The sequence below is a fragment of the Eptesicus fuscus genome, chromosome 10 (genome assembly GCF_027574615.1).
Source record: "Eptesicus fuscus isolate TK198812 chromosome 10, DD_ASM_mEF_20220401, whole genome shotgun sequence".
NCBI classification, from domain to species: Eukaryota; Metazoa; Chordata; class Mammalia; order Chiroptera; family Vespertilionidae; genus Eptesicus; species Eptesicus fuscus.
The window spans coordinates 64205504-64222344 of NC_072482.1; the positions used below are offsets into that span (position 1 = coordinate 64205504).

At 37.3% G+C, this 16841-nt stretch overlaps 1 protein-coding gene across 2 annotated transcripts in view; it reads right to left on the bottom strand.

The window, feature by feature from the left end:
• HS3ST5 (heparan sulfate-glucosamine 3-sulfotransferase 5) overlaps window positions 1-16841 on the bottom strand; it is a 249101-nt gene that overhangs the window by 154026 nt on the left and 78234 nt on the right. For both annotated transcript variants that reach the window (XM_028140429.2, XM_008160424.3), the window contains exon 2: window positions 4400-4591. The gene's annotated coding sequence lies outside the window, so the exon portion shown is untranslated. The remainder of the gene's footprint in view (window positions 1-4399; window positions 4592-16841) is intronic.

Below are 16841 nucleotides of genomic sequence, written 5' to 3' on the forward strand. Positions count from 1 at the left end.
TTAGTCCTTTTGTAGTGGTTTCTACAGTCACCTCTTGGTTTGATGGCGTTTGTCCCCTAATAGTTGCCTCAAGAAGGGCTCATGATCGCATCATTTCCCAAGTTACTTTATGTTCAGAACATTTGCCTCGAGCTTTTATACCTTGAAAGAAAACTTGGCTGCTCATACAACCCTTGGTACCCACTTTCTTTCCTATAATGATGTGAATTCATGATCTCCTAATTCACTGTTAGATATCTCAACTTTTACTACATGGCTTTTCTTTTTTTTAAGTTTTGCCAAAATTGGTCTCCATGAAAACTTCTAATAGAGCACCCTATAGTCTCTTCTATATCAAATTCTCTAAATAGTTCTCTTCTCCAGGATAAAAGAAACAAGTCACTGAAGGAAAGTTCTTAAGGTCAAAATATCTCCAAAGTACTTTTTAGTGAACTTAATGATTTGTTTATTTAGTTAGCTCATGTCATTGCATTTTCCTTGCGCTCCTTATGCCTTCCTCATAGTACTGTTTTAAAGCAAGGTAGAGTTATATCAGAGCTGGAAGGGCCCACTGTCATCATCAGGTGCAAAGTCCTTATTTTAGGATGAAGAAACTGAGGCCCAGGGAGGGGTCAAGAGATTTCCTCAAGGTTATGCCACTAACAGGAAGCTGAGTCTGAACTTGAACCCCAGTGATTCCCAGGCAGGAATCCTTTTTACTTCACTGAGTCCTTTATAAATATAATGATCACTTTGTGTGTGTGTGTGTGTGTGTGTGTGTGTGTGTGTGTGTGTGTGTTGAGAGCATTGAAGATCTACTCTCTTAATTATGTGAGGTGACTAATGTATTAACCTTACTGAGATAACAATTTTGTTATATATACGTGTACCAAATCATCACATTGAATACCTTAAACATTCACAAAGTTATATGTCCATTATATCTCACTAACAATGGAAAAAATGTAATGATCAAAAATGTTTATTCCCTGTCACATAAGAGGATTCACCTAATGTCTCCTTGAGAATTATCATTTCATTTCTTATTCCAAATATGTAGGGAATGACACATGCAGGATAGCTGTATCAGAGAACTTTCAGTGGGTTTGTTGTTCAGTTACATAAATTGTCACTTTCATTTTCTGTTTCTTGAAACTGGGAAACTTCAGATAAATGTAGAGTTAGTTTTCCTACTCCAAACTCCCTAAACTATCATTTTGAAATCAAATTATGCAGCTTATGTTAAAACATAAGGGCCAGATTCTGTCTTTAAATACACCACCCACTCTGTAACAGCAGAATTTGGCCCTAAAAACCCATTAACAAATATTGTCATTAAACTAAAGAGCTAATTACTTTGGATTCAGACAGAATGAACAAATTCATAGGCCAACCGCAGCTGGTAGTAATAATGGTGAGACTAACCGTATGTGCACTGGAGATTTAAAGAACAAAGACATATTAACACTAATGTAACCAAACATACAAAATTATCCTCCAAATGGAGCAAACTGTTATAGTTAGAAAACTCTTGAAAGCACATTGGTATTATCTGATGCAAGAAATGAAGACTATTTCTAAGAAATTAATCATCATAATTTAAAATTACTAGTGCTTAATAAAGAGCAAAACTTGAGAAATTTATTCTGTTGCAATATTCCACAAATGAAGAATTACATCTAAAAACCATTTTGATCTAGTAATAGCTATCACTCTCATATTCAAATCAGTTTAATACTTTAAGATGAAAAGGCCTTGCTTTAAGGCTATTTTAAATAACTGAGAATGAAACTACCTAATAGTTCTATAAAAGTGAATTAACCAGATAATTGAATATTTTCCAATCCCTTAAAAGTATATTGAAATTACATTAGTAATACACACTTCAGCCCTGGACGGTGTGCTCAGTGGTTAGAGCCTTGGCCCGAGACCCAAGGGGTCTCAGGTTTTTAGTCAAAGACATGTACCTAGGTTGCAGGTTCCCCGCCCTGGTTGGGGCACGTTGGGGAGGCAACCAATTGATGTGGCTCTCTTTTGTTATATATACGTGATTTGATACACGTATATATAACAAAATTGTTATTTTCAATAAGGTTAGTTAATACATCGATGTTTCTCTTTCTCTCTTCTCTCCCCCTCCTCCCACCCTTCCACTCTCTCTAAAATAAATGGAAAAAAATATCCTCCAAAGTGAGGATTAACAAAATAATAATAATACATACATACATACTTTAGAAAAAGTTTTACAAACCCTGAACACTAATAAAAATCAACCATAGTTTCATCAATTGAGCATAACCATTAATAATATTTTGGTGTTTATTCTTTCATTTTTTTTCCTGTGCTTCTGTAGCTTTTTAAATATGGTTTTATAACTTGTTTTCATATAAAGTATATTATGAGCATTTCCCATATCAATAATTATACTTTTCGCACATAAATTTTAATTACTTCCCAGCTTCTTAAATTGAAAATAATAAACACATTTTAATCTTTTAGGCTATCTCAAAAATGTCATTATTATACTGTTTCATAATAACACCAATGCTCCCCAGAGGTTCTTACATATTTAAATCTCCTTTCTCCCTACTCAATGGTCCCAGATGGCTCTACTGTTCAAAAGCTGTATCTTACTTTCAACTCTATTTCCCCCTCAATATCAGATTTCCAGAAAAAGCTGACCAGCCTGAAATACACCTACATTTTCTGTTTTCATTTCTTAATTAATGACATGGATGATGATCTACTGATTACTAAAAAAAGCAAAAGCAAAAAAGAAAGAACATAACAGCAGTTTCTATGTTTTTTTCCCCCTGAAATTGAAATAATACAGATTTGTACTAATTTAAGTCTAATTTGGAAACTTAATTGAATCACACACTTGTGTACTACATACTTGAGGATTTTATGATATTGTGTAGTGCATATTATAGGGTTTATCATTAGGTATAGCAATCTTACTATTAAGAACAATTCTGACAACAAATATATGTGAAAATTTATTATTATAGTTGACCCAATTATGTAAATCCCTAATTTTGATTACTTGAAAAAGTGCTTTCTTATTTTATGTATATGATTATATTAATTTCTTTTAAATTGTTGAATAGCTAATATGTGTAGCTAACTGGCACTATAAGAATATACTTCTTTTTTTTATTAAGGGTTTCTTTTACCTTTTGATATTTTATGAACAAAAAATTCTACACAGTATGAACAAGTGCACACAAAGACTGGTAAGGATAGATAAGAAAAGGTCTATAAGCCAGATATTCAATCAAAGGAGTTTAATTAAAAACTTTACTTTTTACTATAAAAATAATATCATATTGTACTTGTAAGGAATCATCACAATTTAAGATCTGAATATGTCCCTACTAATCACTTCTTTAACTGGAATTGAAAAGCAAACACTTTATAAACTTAAAATTGAAAATAATAACAAAGGTGCTAAATGAGATATAGAAAATAGAAATACAAATGTGTGATATTCAATAAATGTTCCTGTAGTTTGTTATAAATACACCACATGATTTATAAGTTTTTATCTGCAAAGGAAGAGTAGCTAACTATGTATTAAGCAGATCTGTTCTTTAAAATCTATGGCTGAGTTTTCAATATGAAATGGGAAAAAAATCTCAAAAATGTAGAAATGCTTAGCCAACCCTGGCAAGAACTCATTATTTTCAATGTGTAGTTATTTCTTGGGATTTGATCAATAGCCACAAACATCTGCATAAATTACAACATTGCAGAGAACAGAGAAACAAGAAGAGAGCAGTGGCAGGACTGTCACCCTGAGAGAGAAATGGGGACATCCGGGAATAAGCTCATTGTACTGAGTCTTTAAAAGTAAGAATCCAACTTGAGGGGGTTATAAAGGAAGCACTCATTCTGCCCCTCTGTGCTAAAAGCACTCCTTTCTTATTTATTCTTGTGACTGAAGGAAACAACATAAAACCACATTTAATATAACTCATTGTTTCTCACAAGCTCGAGACCCACCCTCATCAGGATCATGTGGGGATGGGTAACTGTAAAAATGCAGATTGCTGGGCCACCTCCCAGTCTGTGAAACGTGCCCAGAAATCAGCATGTTAAGGGCCTCCCCTTACCCCCACGTGACTCTTATGCACATTTAAATTCGAGGACCAAAATAGTATCTCATAACTACTTTGTTCAAAACCAATGATCAGATACCAAGATTACAAGTATACTTGTATGTACAGTTACATGACATATAACAACTTTTAAACTTTGTATTTTATTTTCCTCTTTTGTGTGGAACTATACATCGCTAGCTATTTTCTCATAGTTCATAACTTTCACTTTTGTGTATTTTATTAACATATATTAAATATTACTTTTGATGTAACTAAGCGTTACATGAGAATGTGAGTCACTTCCAAACATCACTTACCTTAAAATCCTTATGCTTATTCAGAAAGTTCTGGACATATATGATGGAAACTTTCAAGAAGAAGATATGAAGCGGGTCCTCTGTTTAATTTCCGAAAGTTTCAAGGCTGGACAAGGAGACTCCTTAGGTGGACACCAGAAATGCCATTGAGAAGGGAAGACAATGCCGAGGCCTCTGGGCACCTGGTTATCTCTGAACAGAATAGAAAAACAAGTAGTCGGTTACCTGAAATTCAGAGTCTCTGTTGTAGAGGTTATTTTCAGTAAACGAGCAGTGTTACTAAATTTAAACTTGGCCTGGGTTTGCTGCTGCCTGATTTAGCAGTTGTCATTTAAAATTTCATGTCATTGTGAAGTCAGAATTGCATGATGCTTCTGCCTGCAGAAGATTCTGGTTGAATTCATATTGCTTTAATTGACTTTTTTTTTTTTACAAACATTGCATCAAGCGATGTAATTACTAATTTTATTTTTGATATGCAGGTGCTCCATTTTGGTGCTGAATTCCTGAGTCAAGGTTGATGAGATCTCTTGGAAATATATTCTTACAGGAGACTATCACACCCCATAAAACAATAAAACATAATACCTTTACTAAATCCCCACGGAATCATCTGCTACTTTTGCTATATTTTCTTTCACATGGGTAATGCTTGCCAAGGTAATTAGACATAAATAAAAATAATATCCTTTTTAGTCAATATGTTGCTTACTCAGAGAAACCAAAATTCTAGCATCTTTGCTGAAGAAGTTAAACAGATGTGGCTAATGGAAAAAAAAGAATAAAACATCTATTTTTAAAACTGGTGATCAGTCATGCAAATATTCTCCTAAATGGTAGAGGAAGCAACACATACAGATAAACACAAACTCAAACACAAAGCAGCAAGTGTCATACACATGCAAGGACAGAGTACACTGTGAAACAACAATGGAAGACCCTACTGCTTGGCTGTCTAAAAAACATTCTCAGTTTTCTTCTTTTTAAAAAAAGATATATTTTATTGATTTTTTTTTTTTACAGAGAGGAAGTGAGAGGGATAGAGAGTCAGAAACATCGATGAGAGAGAAACATCGATCAGCTGCCTCCTGCATATCCCCCACTGGGGATGTGCCTGTAACCAAGGTACATGACCTTGACCGGAATCGAACCTGGGACCCTTCAGTCCACAGGCTGACTCTCTATCCACTGAGCCAAACTGGTTACAGCAGCTTTCTTCTTCTTTGATATGTCTCACAAATACAGAAAAGGAAATCAGCTGTCCACTCTCCCAGTGTTCCTTTCTTCTTATAGTTTATGGACCAGAATGGGGTTACATGAGTAGTCCTGTTTGGGTTGGTATTCCTGTAACTGGCAACCAAAAAAACCTTTGTAATTTATTTATTTATTTTTATTATGTATCTCCTATTTCATTCATTTCTACTTCTCTTTGTTCTTAAGTCTACCTTTTTGTCATGATCGGGCCCTCTTCCCTACCTACCTTTCCAGGTTCATTTCCCTAGAAAAAAAGTGACCACTTCTCTCTCTTTTAAAAAATGTATTTTATTATTGAGAGTATTACACATGTCCCCCACTTACCCCTTTTGCCCCCCTCCAACTATTTTTCTTTTTAAATACCTTCATTTAAAAATATATTTCTATTAATTTCAGAGAGGAAGGGAGATGGAGAGAAATAGAAACATCAATGATGAAAGAGAATCATTGATCAGCTGCTTCCTGCATGCCCCACACTAGGGATCGAGCCTGCAATCCGGGCCTGTGCCCTAACCAGAATGGAACCGTAACCTCCTGGTTCATAGGTTGATGCTCAAACACTGAGCCATGCTGACCGGGCATCCTTCATTTTTTAAATACCCAGAATTAAGCAGAATGCTTAGCACATAGTAGGCATTCAATAAATATTTGTTAAATAAATGTATAATTCCCTTGCAACAACTCTTGAACATAAACCATTTTGTAATTTTATTTTTTCTGTATACTTTATTTTCTGAATTACTTATAAGTCCACTGAAGGCAAAGGAATGTCATATTTCTTTGTACCCTATTGCAGGATGCTATTTATGTAGTAGGGGTCCAAAAGACACTCAATTGTACTGATACTGACATTTCTACTTTGGTTTGTTTTTGAAGGCGGAAGTTCATTCGCTCTCACAATAGAGTAAGTTATCACTTACTTATAAGATTAAATAAACAAGGGGAAATATATTATTATGCTGTCAAAAATGGAAGTTAAAAATAGGAAACTTGTTAATGATCACAATTCTACAGAATTTGCACTTAGTTATACAGGAGCTGCTTTGCACAACATGAAGAATTTTCAGATAGGCCTTGAGTTATGTGGATAAACAAACAGTGTTTTTTTTACTGTCATATTTTCAAATATTTTATATTTCTCTTTAGAAATCTTTTCTCCTTGAAACATATAAGCAAAAATTCAATACTTTAAGTCATTAACATTTGACATTTTTTGATTAGAAACTGATTATTTTGAAAAATAGTTACCCCAAGTACAAACTAATTTCTAGTTATTGGATATTTACCTGAAAAGGGCAAGAAGAACTTCAGAAAGTCAAAGGTAGGCATGAAATTTTAGCCTATGCTATATACTGACATTACCCAAAATGAAAGAAATATTTCTTAGAGTAGCCTAAAATAAGAACATACGCTGGGAGCCGAAAAGCAATGAAGCAGTGGGACTGTGAGTGCACTGGGCTAACCTGGAGGACACAGAGATACATTTCACAGCCACTTCGGACTATGTTACTATGGCCAGATGTTTCCCAAGTTGGAGAATGAAAGAATTATGATTGAAGGAATCTGGAAGGAAGAGAGGCCAGGAAATGTAAGAGTAGACAATACAAATTTTGTGCCTGAATAAACGTCTTGAGCAGGTTTAACCTTTTACTTAAAAAGTAGTTGAAGTTTGCCGAAGGCATATTTATAGAAGAGATCATTGAATTTGGGTTTCTGTAGACCTGTTGTTCCATTATAAATATGTCCTAGTTTTCTCAGGGAATATAATCTGTTAGGAAGTTTGTAAAATTTAGAGATAAAGAAAATGAAAGGAAAGAAATGAAAAAAAGGAACCCCACTATAAGAAATGCATTTCAAGAATGACCATTAATAGTTGTATTAAAAACCAGAGAGTAAGCTATTTTATAATTAGAGTTTTAAAAGGTATTTTAGGCAGCTAGTGATTTGTGATTTAATCTTCAACTGCTTTTCAAGCAAAATAAGAAATCCCACCAGGGTATAGTCATTATTTCTTTTTTCCCCCAGTACTTAAACTCCAAGGAATAAGCTGAAGTAGAATTGTTTACTTTGTTCCTCTTAATATAAGTAAAAAAATAGCCTTAACTGCATGGTGGAAGGACAGGTTATTATGCTGTGTCTTTATTCATGCTTCTTTTCTGTATAAGGGGAAACATGATTTTCAGGTGTATAACTTGCCAAATTTTTTTCATTTTGTTTGTTAATATTTGAATCTATTGACAAGATTGTGTTTGCCTCTTTTTAATAAAATTGACTTATGTTCTATAAATATAGTTCAAACCTTTCATATTTATTTAAAAATTGATTTTTAAAGTTAAGAGTATGGCCTAGCCAGCATGGCTCAGTGGTTGAGTACTGACCTACGGGTTAGATGTCACTTTAGCTAGTCCCAGTTTGGAGCAATTTTCATAACAGTCCAGTACTAATATCTTTTGTTTAGTTTGGACTCTTTGAACTTTCCCTTAATAATATTAACAGAAGAAATCATGCTTCATAAATTTTTATGTCATATAGATTGAGAAAAAGTAAACATGATGCTATGCAGTAGTATAAATTAATATATGAATTGCCTACATTTCTCAGGATAGTTGACCTTGCCTTTCACCAATAATAAGTTAGTGTTTGATTGTTGTGAAGAATTTTTGAAACATATTTATAACTTGTCATTTTATTTGAATCAAGGAGACATCTCATATCATTTTAGCATAGGTAGACCTATTATTAAAGTCATCATATAAAGTATGTGTAACTCATTTCCTGAGAAACATTCTGAGAAAACAGTGCTGATAACATGGCCCATTGTTAACAGTGTGGAAGACAGAGATAGTTAAACATTTCCTGTTCTTTGACATCTATCTTTTCTGTATGTATATGTCTGTTGAACCCATCAAAGTCTAAAATATTTCAATTCAGCATAAAATTGCAGTACCGATTGTTATGTGGCATATATTTTATCTTGTGGAGAGATGGAAAGCGTATCTAAATGCATCATGCCTGTGCTCAGAAGTAATGCAAATCTTCTGTGTTGCCAGTGCCAGAAATAAATGAAAACGATAGTAGATAAAAGCTAGAAACATTTTTCTCTTTAGCACTCACGCAAAATTTTGTATGTAGTGATCATCATCATGCCGTAAGCATCCTTGGTGAGCCAAACATTCTACTGTGGATGGAATGTTGAAGGGATAGCTCCTACCTTAAACTCTTATTAATCAAAAGAAAAGAAAATACAGTTTAAAGTAGTTGGGAATAAAGATTTAACTAAGAAAAAACTCATTAAGTACAAAGATATGTTATGAATTATAAAGAGAACTATATTCATTTACACAATTTTTCAAACTATGACAAGTCTCCAATAAGGACTTAGTTACCTAATTAGATAGTTGAATTGTGTGTCTATGTTTATAAGTTAGTGTTATCTTATGTAAATTGTGTATGATTTGTACTAATTATCACCGTAGTGCAAAGACTAGAGAAATTCATGTTTTAATGATCAGTTTTTATAAAGACCTGAAAAAACATGCGCATAGAAAAACCCAGGCTTTACAATGGCCTGAGAGAAATAATTTCTCCCTAAATGGTTTCTAGCTTTTCTATCCATATGAAAAGAGGTAAAACCAAATCAGGAGTCTTTAAACCTTGGCTGTACTTTAGAATATACCTGGGTTTAAAAAACTGCCCATGCCCAGGCCCACCTCCAAGATGCTGGTTCAATTAGTGTGGGGTTGGAGCCTCAGAAGTTACCCAGGTGTGATAACATGCAACCTGAGTTGAGAATTACTGACTGTATGTCCTCCTAGCACCTTTGGTGCCTAAGGGTTTATGATTCTGGAATTTATAGGAAAAGTCCTCTTCCCTTCTCTTCTCCCCTCTCCCGCCCTCCCCTCTCCTTCCCCTCCCCTCCCCTCCCCTCCCCTCCCCTCTCCTCCCCTCTCCTCTCTTCTTCTTTCTCTCTCTCCCCCGGCCGCCCCACACACCAATGTTTGTTTATTAATCGGAACTCTCATTTCTAGTCCGATGGTAGTTTTCTACATTAGTGAGGTCCTGATTTTCAACTAAAATGATAACAGTGACATCCTGCATGCAAATCAGATAACTTATTAATTAACAGGGAGGGTAGGAAGAGGGAAGAGCAGCAGAGAAACAAAATATAAGCACCATCAGCATATAAGCTTTCTAGGGCAGTATTGTATCTATCTGCTCATCAACATTTAATGAAAATGTTATGTGGTGCTATTTACATATAGAATTTGAGAATTAAAAGCTTTTCACTATTCCTCTACTTTCAACATATTTTAGCAACTGCAAAATGATAATCATGATAGTGGAAATAAAGTTCATTGCTACAAAAGTGTTGAGGGTTGGTCTAATTATAAAGGAGACAAATCTATTTCATTGAAGAAGATGCTTGATGATTATTTATTGAATGAGTGACATTCTCCCACGTCCTAAATGTAGCCCTTGTGTTTACCTGATGGTTGGGAAAGGTCTTTCCTAGGAAAATATTAATGGCTTTTGCTTTGCTAAAGGAAGATCCAGAGTATCTCTGACACTAATCTTGAAACTGGAATAGGGTTTCTTTGGGAGGGAGGGATGTACAGCATAAGTACTAAGCATGTTAAGATTGGAGCTCCATCTCCTCTCTTTGATACTTCTCTGTTCAGGCCACAGGTAAGAGGCTAAAGTTAGGGTTTGGAACTAGGAGATGAGAACTGTGGCCTTATTTTGTTCCCTTTACTTAGCTCTGGCCTCTGTTTCTGCAGTTGGTAGGACTTCTGATCTTTGAGATATGGCAGCAGGGACAGAATGCTAATGGCTGTTTCTGAAAGTCTGCCTAATTCTTAGATCGTTTTTTTGTTTGAAGGGGATTACTAGCCATAAAAAGGTAAACCCATAGTCACTCAAATTTGTTTCATTAGATAACATTCATTCATTATTCATCCAATAAATACTTATGGTGTGCCTTTTTGTTTGAAGCCATGGGCATATAAAGATTTTCAAGATAGTTTGCAACCACACAGCTTATTCACTGATTTCAGTTTAAACTGTTTTAAGTCAATTCTTAAGCTTTTACACACACACACACACACACACACACACACACACACACACACACATATCCTTACTCTCAATTCCATCAGCAACTTTTAATTCATTACCAAGTGACTTTATGAGTTGTTCAGTGGAGCCTGTTCCTTTTCACAGGACCATGCTCCGTGCCTGAGTTAAAGATAATGTTTCTGGTGCCCCCCCCCCCCGCTCCCCGCCCCCCTGTCCCCGCCCCTTCTTTCACTCTGATGAAAGTCCTTGCTCACTTCCTGACCTCGGAGAGGGGAGGCTTTTGACCTCCGATGTTCATGCTATACAGTTGCCTTTCTTTCATTCATAAAGTATTAATTTGCCACTGGTTTACTATTGCTTGACTCTTTTCAATTTATTTTAAATCCCCATCTGAAAATATCTCAATGAAAAGAAATGACCCAAAATATTCCAATGTTAAATGCAAGAATGTCAGCTGTGGAAGTGGGGAGAGGAGATATCTCATGGACGTCCGCTGGTGATGAAAAGTATTATTTGGAATGATTGAAATGATACTTTGTCACTAAACTCAAGGCTGATATTGCTGTTCTGATTTAAATCCTTTGTGAAAAACTGGAGTAGAAGCACAAATATACTTTTGTGATTTAAATAGTAAAAAAAGCCCACCATGTAATCTGGACTCTCTTCTCTATGTAATTATAGTCATTTCCTAAAGTGTCTGGGATGAAAACATGGAGCATAACTGTAGTTTTCAGTAATATCATGTGAAATCAGCATCTCAGAGCTGAGAATACTGTTTTCTGTACTATTATCACCCCAAACTACATAAACTCTGCCAGTTGGAGGAAAGTATTGATTACACAGGCATTGAAAGCCAGAGGTGCTCTGGGTTCCCTGGCAGTGTTATTCCACGTGCCATCACTGGGCCCTGCCCCGTCATCAGAGGAACAAGGAAGCATGAGGGCATTTGTCCAAAGTGGTTTTATAACCGTGGGTTCCGCCATCAAAGCCATGAATCACCACAAAAAGGCTTGCAATAACCAGAACAGGATTAAAACAGAGAAAAGAAATCACAAGGTAATTCATAGTTTTTCAAATAACCCATTTTCAGTTCTATAAACTATGCCTAAATATATAAAGAAACATCAGATTTTTTTAGACTACAAAGAAAACATCTCTATATTCCTGCCAGGACCCTTTATCTTCAATTTATACAGTTAATATTTGATTTCTAAAAATTACCCTCTTTGATAAACCTTGTTTGGATGGTTGAGTGTGGAAAAGTCCAAACTTTCCCCTAGGCAGTGATAACCTTAATCAGCTCAATAATAGACACTGTCAATGTCCCTCCATGCCATTTTCTCCATTCTCTGCTTCTGTTATTCCTTCTACTAACTCTAAAACAATATTCTTACCTACTTTTATTATGCATTCTCCATACAACCATCCAGAGTTTTGTGGTTTTTTTTTTTAAACTTTTTAAAAAGCAGATAAGCCCTGGGAAAGACAACTTTCCATTCAAATATTCTATCATGAAAGACCCTGGGCTCTTATTAGAAAAAGTCATAATGTGGAAATCTATCCACCTAGTAATAAGATCTCAGGTAATATTCCTTTACTATATTGATTTTGCAAAAGCAACCATTTTGTTGCCAGACTTTGGAGCTCAGTGATAGCTCTCCATACGAGATTTTGAAATGGCATGTTGAAATGTTGCCAATTAAACTAGGCTGGAAAGATTGCAAGGGGGTGTGTAATAGAGAACTCCTTGAACAAGGAGAGGAGTTGCTGCACAGTGAGTGGCATGACAAGATCCAATATTCATTGTATCAACACAATTTTCCCCCAAAAGTCAGTTAAAAGTGAATGCCTTAGAAAGATATATAATGAGTACACTATTTAAATTAATTTTTTTCTTTAGATTGCATTAAAAAATGAGTGAATGAACAAATGAATGAATGAAAGAACAAATGAATGAATGAAAGGTTCATGCATCTACAGCTGACACTACCAGAACGAACAATATCTAACTTTTCATAGGATGATACTTAAGAAAAATAGGTCAATGGCTGTAGTAGACTTTATCAATATCTCCGTGGCTTTACCTCTTCCAGCATCCATGCCCACTGTTAAGTGCCTTTGTAATTTGTCTTGATAAAGAAGTGGGATGTCTTTCCCTCCTCCCTTTCTTTGGGTTTCATCATCTGACTTGTTTTGGTCAATGAAACATTAGAGAGCATGATGTGACTAAGGCTTGAGCCGTGCTCGCACTATTGAGTTTGCTCTCTATCACTTCTGCTGTTGTCATGAGAATTTACCCAGACAGGAAGAGGATGGGCGACATGTAGAACAGAAGTTTGTGCAGCCAAGCTTAATCCCCAGCTGGCCCCCAGCCATATGAGCACACAGCTGAGCCAATCACAGCCACCCAGCCCACCGCAGCCTAGATCAGCCAACCCCAAAGATCCACAGACCTGTGAGCTAGATATATGGTGATATATGATTATTACTGCCTGCTGCTGAGACTTCACGGTTGTTTGTTATCCAGCCTTTTCTTGAAATACCTAACTGATACAGAAATGTAATCTTCAGAACTGAGCTTTCACTTTTTAATGTGACAATTCACATTGGAGACCTTACAGCCACACTTAACTCTAACCTTAGTTAAAAGCATTTGGCCATAAGACAAGTAGGAGAACCAGAGAATATATTCTATCTGGAGCTGGACAAATTCATCCTAGAAGTATAACGCATTAGTTATCATGAGGAGTTTTGAGGCAAGCATCAGCAGGGATGCTAAGACTTAAATGGAATTGAGTAGCATAGCATGATCCTTATTTTTTCAAGCAAGTGGAGGATTTGTTACAAAAGGTCCTTCCTATGGATGCTTTTTTGTTGGTGTTGAAAAGCTGATAATGTATGAGTACTTCCAGCTTTGTTTTATCCCACCGCTTGCTGAAAATGGTACTTGGCTTTGTCCACTCGAGTCATCCCCTTCTCGGCCTTCAACACGCTCCTGGAAGGGTCCTCCTACTGTTTTAGGGGTGCGCTGGGCTTTATGATACTGAATAAAAATGTTGAGAATGAGGGAGAACTGAATTATGGGTAGAAAGGTTAAAGGGTAAGATGAGAAGAATAGCGCCCTTTATAAAAGACAGAAAAGCTGCATGAGGTCAGGGATGGGGGCGCCTTTTGTTTAAAATAAGAGGACTCAGAGAAAGGGAGGCTGTTAGGGGCCATGGATAGAAAGGAAAGATCTTAGCAAAGCGTCCTGCAGGTTTTATTGTTTAAATTCTCTTTTACATGATTTGAAAAATGCAGGTGGAGAACCTGAGTTAATTAATTAATTACTTAAAAAAAATAATACAACCTTTCTGAGACTAGCTTCCGTGGGTCACAGCTTCTGTCAGTGACAGTCTTGCACAAAAAGGTTAATATGGAATGGTGTCACAGAGTGGGGGAAACACGTAGATATACAGTGATATTCACTTCCCATAGCACTTATTAGATGCATAATTAGACAGTTACTAAACCATCCCAAGTTGATTTATACCACGGAGAAAATAATATATATTCATAGGTTGTTCTCAGGATTAAAAAGGCAGTAAATATTAAAATGTCTGGCACATCGTTCAGACATAAATGTTAGTTAAAATGTTAGTGCACAGTATTTTCTTCATGAAAATTCAGTTTGGCCTACGGTCCCTGTAAAATCTGACCTGTACCCCCAAGCTGTGCTCCAGTCAGAAGCAGTGGCTAACTGGGTAAGCAGCTGCTAATTGACAAAGACAGCTCTTTGTTTTCTTCACAGTTTGTTACTTTTATGAAAGTCAAAGTAACTGTGCTCCTTACCAGCCATAATCAATGAGGAACTTCCCAAGGTGGAGCACAGTCCAACGCTAGAAACTCAACAAATGAAGTGACCACTTATGGGGACTCTTAAAATTAAATATTTGAAAGGTCACCTTATATGCTGTTCCATTACTAGCCTAAATTACTTTGAGGAGAAGACAGCAGAGGTATACCCATGATCAAAGTAACATCACATATTATTTTCAGTTGTGAAATGTGAAACCATGGGGTTACTGCACTGGAATTGACCATGGCCCGACAGAATTCTCATTGTCACCAGCAATAGGACCAGTGAATCACAAGGTGACATGTACGTTTCAGATACTGTTCAGCATGAAAGAGCTGAGGAGAACTGTACAGAAAAGGCACTGGAAATCTATGGTTTGAAATTACAATACACAATTGATAGCTGATGCTATGTCAGCAGCATCTTGCCCAAGGTTGCAAGGAATGCCTATAAGAGTAAAATTAGATTAAGAAGGTAAATGTGCTTTTCTAAAAATTAGAACACAACCAAGACAACATCATGCTTCTGACTTTATAAAATGAGGTTTTAGAGAGAATGAGAAGTAAGGTGTGACCTAGCCCATAGCTTTGAAACAGGCATGGATTAAAAAAATCCACCTGGTTCTTCTCATGTACTTGTGAATAATGCTGAACATTACATGGCAAGTCAGGATCATCATCAACACCAATGTCTTGGTATGCAGCCAGCCTGCTAGCACAGATCGCCACACTGGAGCTCCACAGGTGAGGAGAATAGATGATAACAGGATAATTGCGCAGATGAGGTTTGGAGGGCTGGTGTGGGGACAGCCACATGCTGAGAGAACAGATAGTCCTGCAAGGACACTGAAGCACAGTTTCAAGGTTCGCCATGGAGAGCCCTGGACCACGGGGAAGCAAGGGCACCCGATAGATTGCCCTTGCACAGAGCAATCAGTGAGAGTGGCCTCGTTTCCAAGGCAAAATATAAGCAAACCTGGTACGAACAGCGGTGAAAGCCACACACATGCAAGTCAATCATTATGCACACACGCTCAGAAAGGAAAGCTGCATGTATGTGATGTCCAAACCAGTTATGCTACAGCCAGATCTACTGTGTGCTGTGAACTGATATAAAAGTCAAAGTTTTGTGGAAAGGGCCAGGCAAGATATTTCAGTCAAGTCTCATGACCCCCTAGAAGCAGCTGCTTATATACAGGGGTGGGCAAAAGTAGGTTTACAGTTGTGAGTACGCAAAACACAGTTTATTCCTGTAGTATTATTTATTACTAGAGGCCCGGTGCACGAAATTTGTGCATGGGGGTGGTGGTGTCCCTCAGCCCAGCCTGCACCCTCTCCAATCTGGGACCCCTCGAGGGATGTCCAACTACCGGGATCGGGCCTAAACGGGCAGTCGGACATCCCTCTCACAATCCAGGACTGCTGGCTCCCAACTGCTCTCCTGCCTGCCTTCCTGATTGCCCCTAACCTGCTTCTGCCTGCCAGCCTGATCACCCCCTAACCACTCCCCTGCCAGCCTGATTAATGCCTAACTGCTCCACTGCCAGCCTGTTTGCCCCTAACTGCCCTCCCCTGCAGGCCTGGTCACCCCTAACTGCCTTCCCCTGGAGGCCTGGTCACCCCCAACTGCTCTCCCCTGCAGGCCTGGGTCCCCCCCAACTGCCCTTCCCTGCAGGCCCAGTCTCCCCCAACTTTCCTTTTCTGCCGGCCTGGTCACACCTAAATGCCCTCCCCTGCAGGATTGATCGCCCCCAACTGCCCTCCCCTGCTGGCCATCTTGTGTCCACATGGGGGCAGCCATCTTTGACCACATGGGGGCAGCCATCTTGTGTGTTGGAGTGATGGTCAGTTTGCATATTACTCTTGTATTAGATAATATAGATTGTTTTATTTTCCATACAAACAATTCTAAACCTACTTTTGTCCCACCCTGTCATGTAGCAGCATGCACCTTCAGGCCTTGTATGCAGGAATTTAGAAAATAGAAGAAGGAATTTTACAAAGTGACCTAGCCTGAGAATTCTCATTGGTTATCACCAGCATCCAGCTATCTGTATGCTGGCATGTGTTTTGTATTCTATTCTCTGTTAATAAAATCTATAGTAATAAAAGGGTAATATGCTAATTAGACCACACAGCCGAACAACCTTCTGGATGAAGCCTGGGCTGCGAGGGCTGAGCCCCTTGCATGAATTTTGTGCACCGGGCCTCTAGTGTCTTGATATTACTTTGTAGGAAGAGTGCTTGTCCAGCATTGAATTATGTCCATGATTCC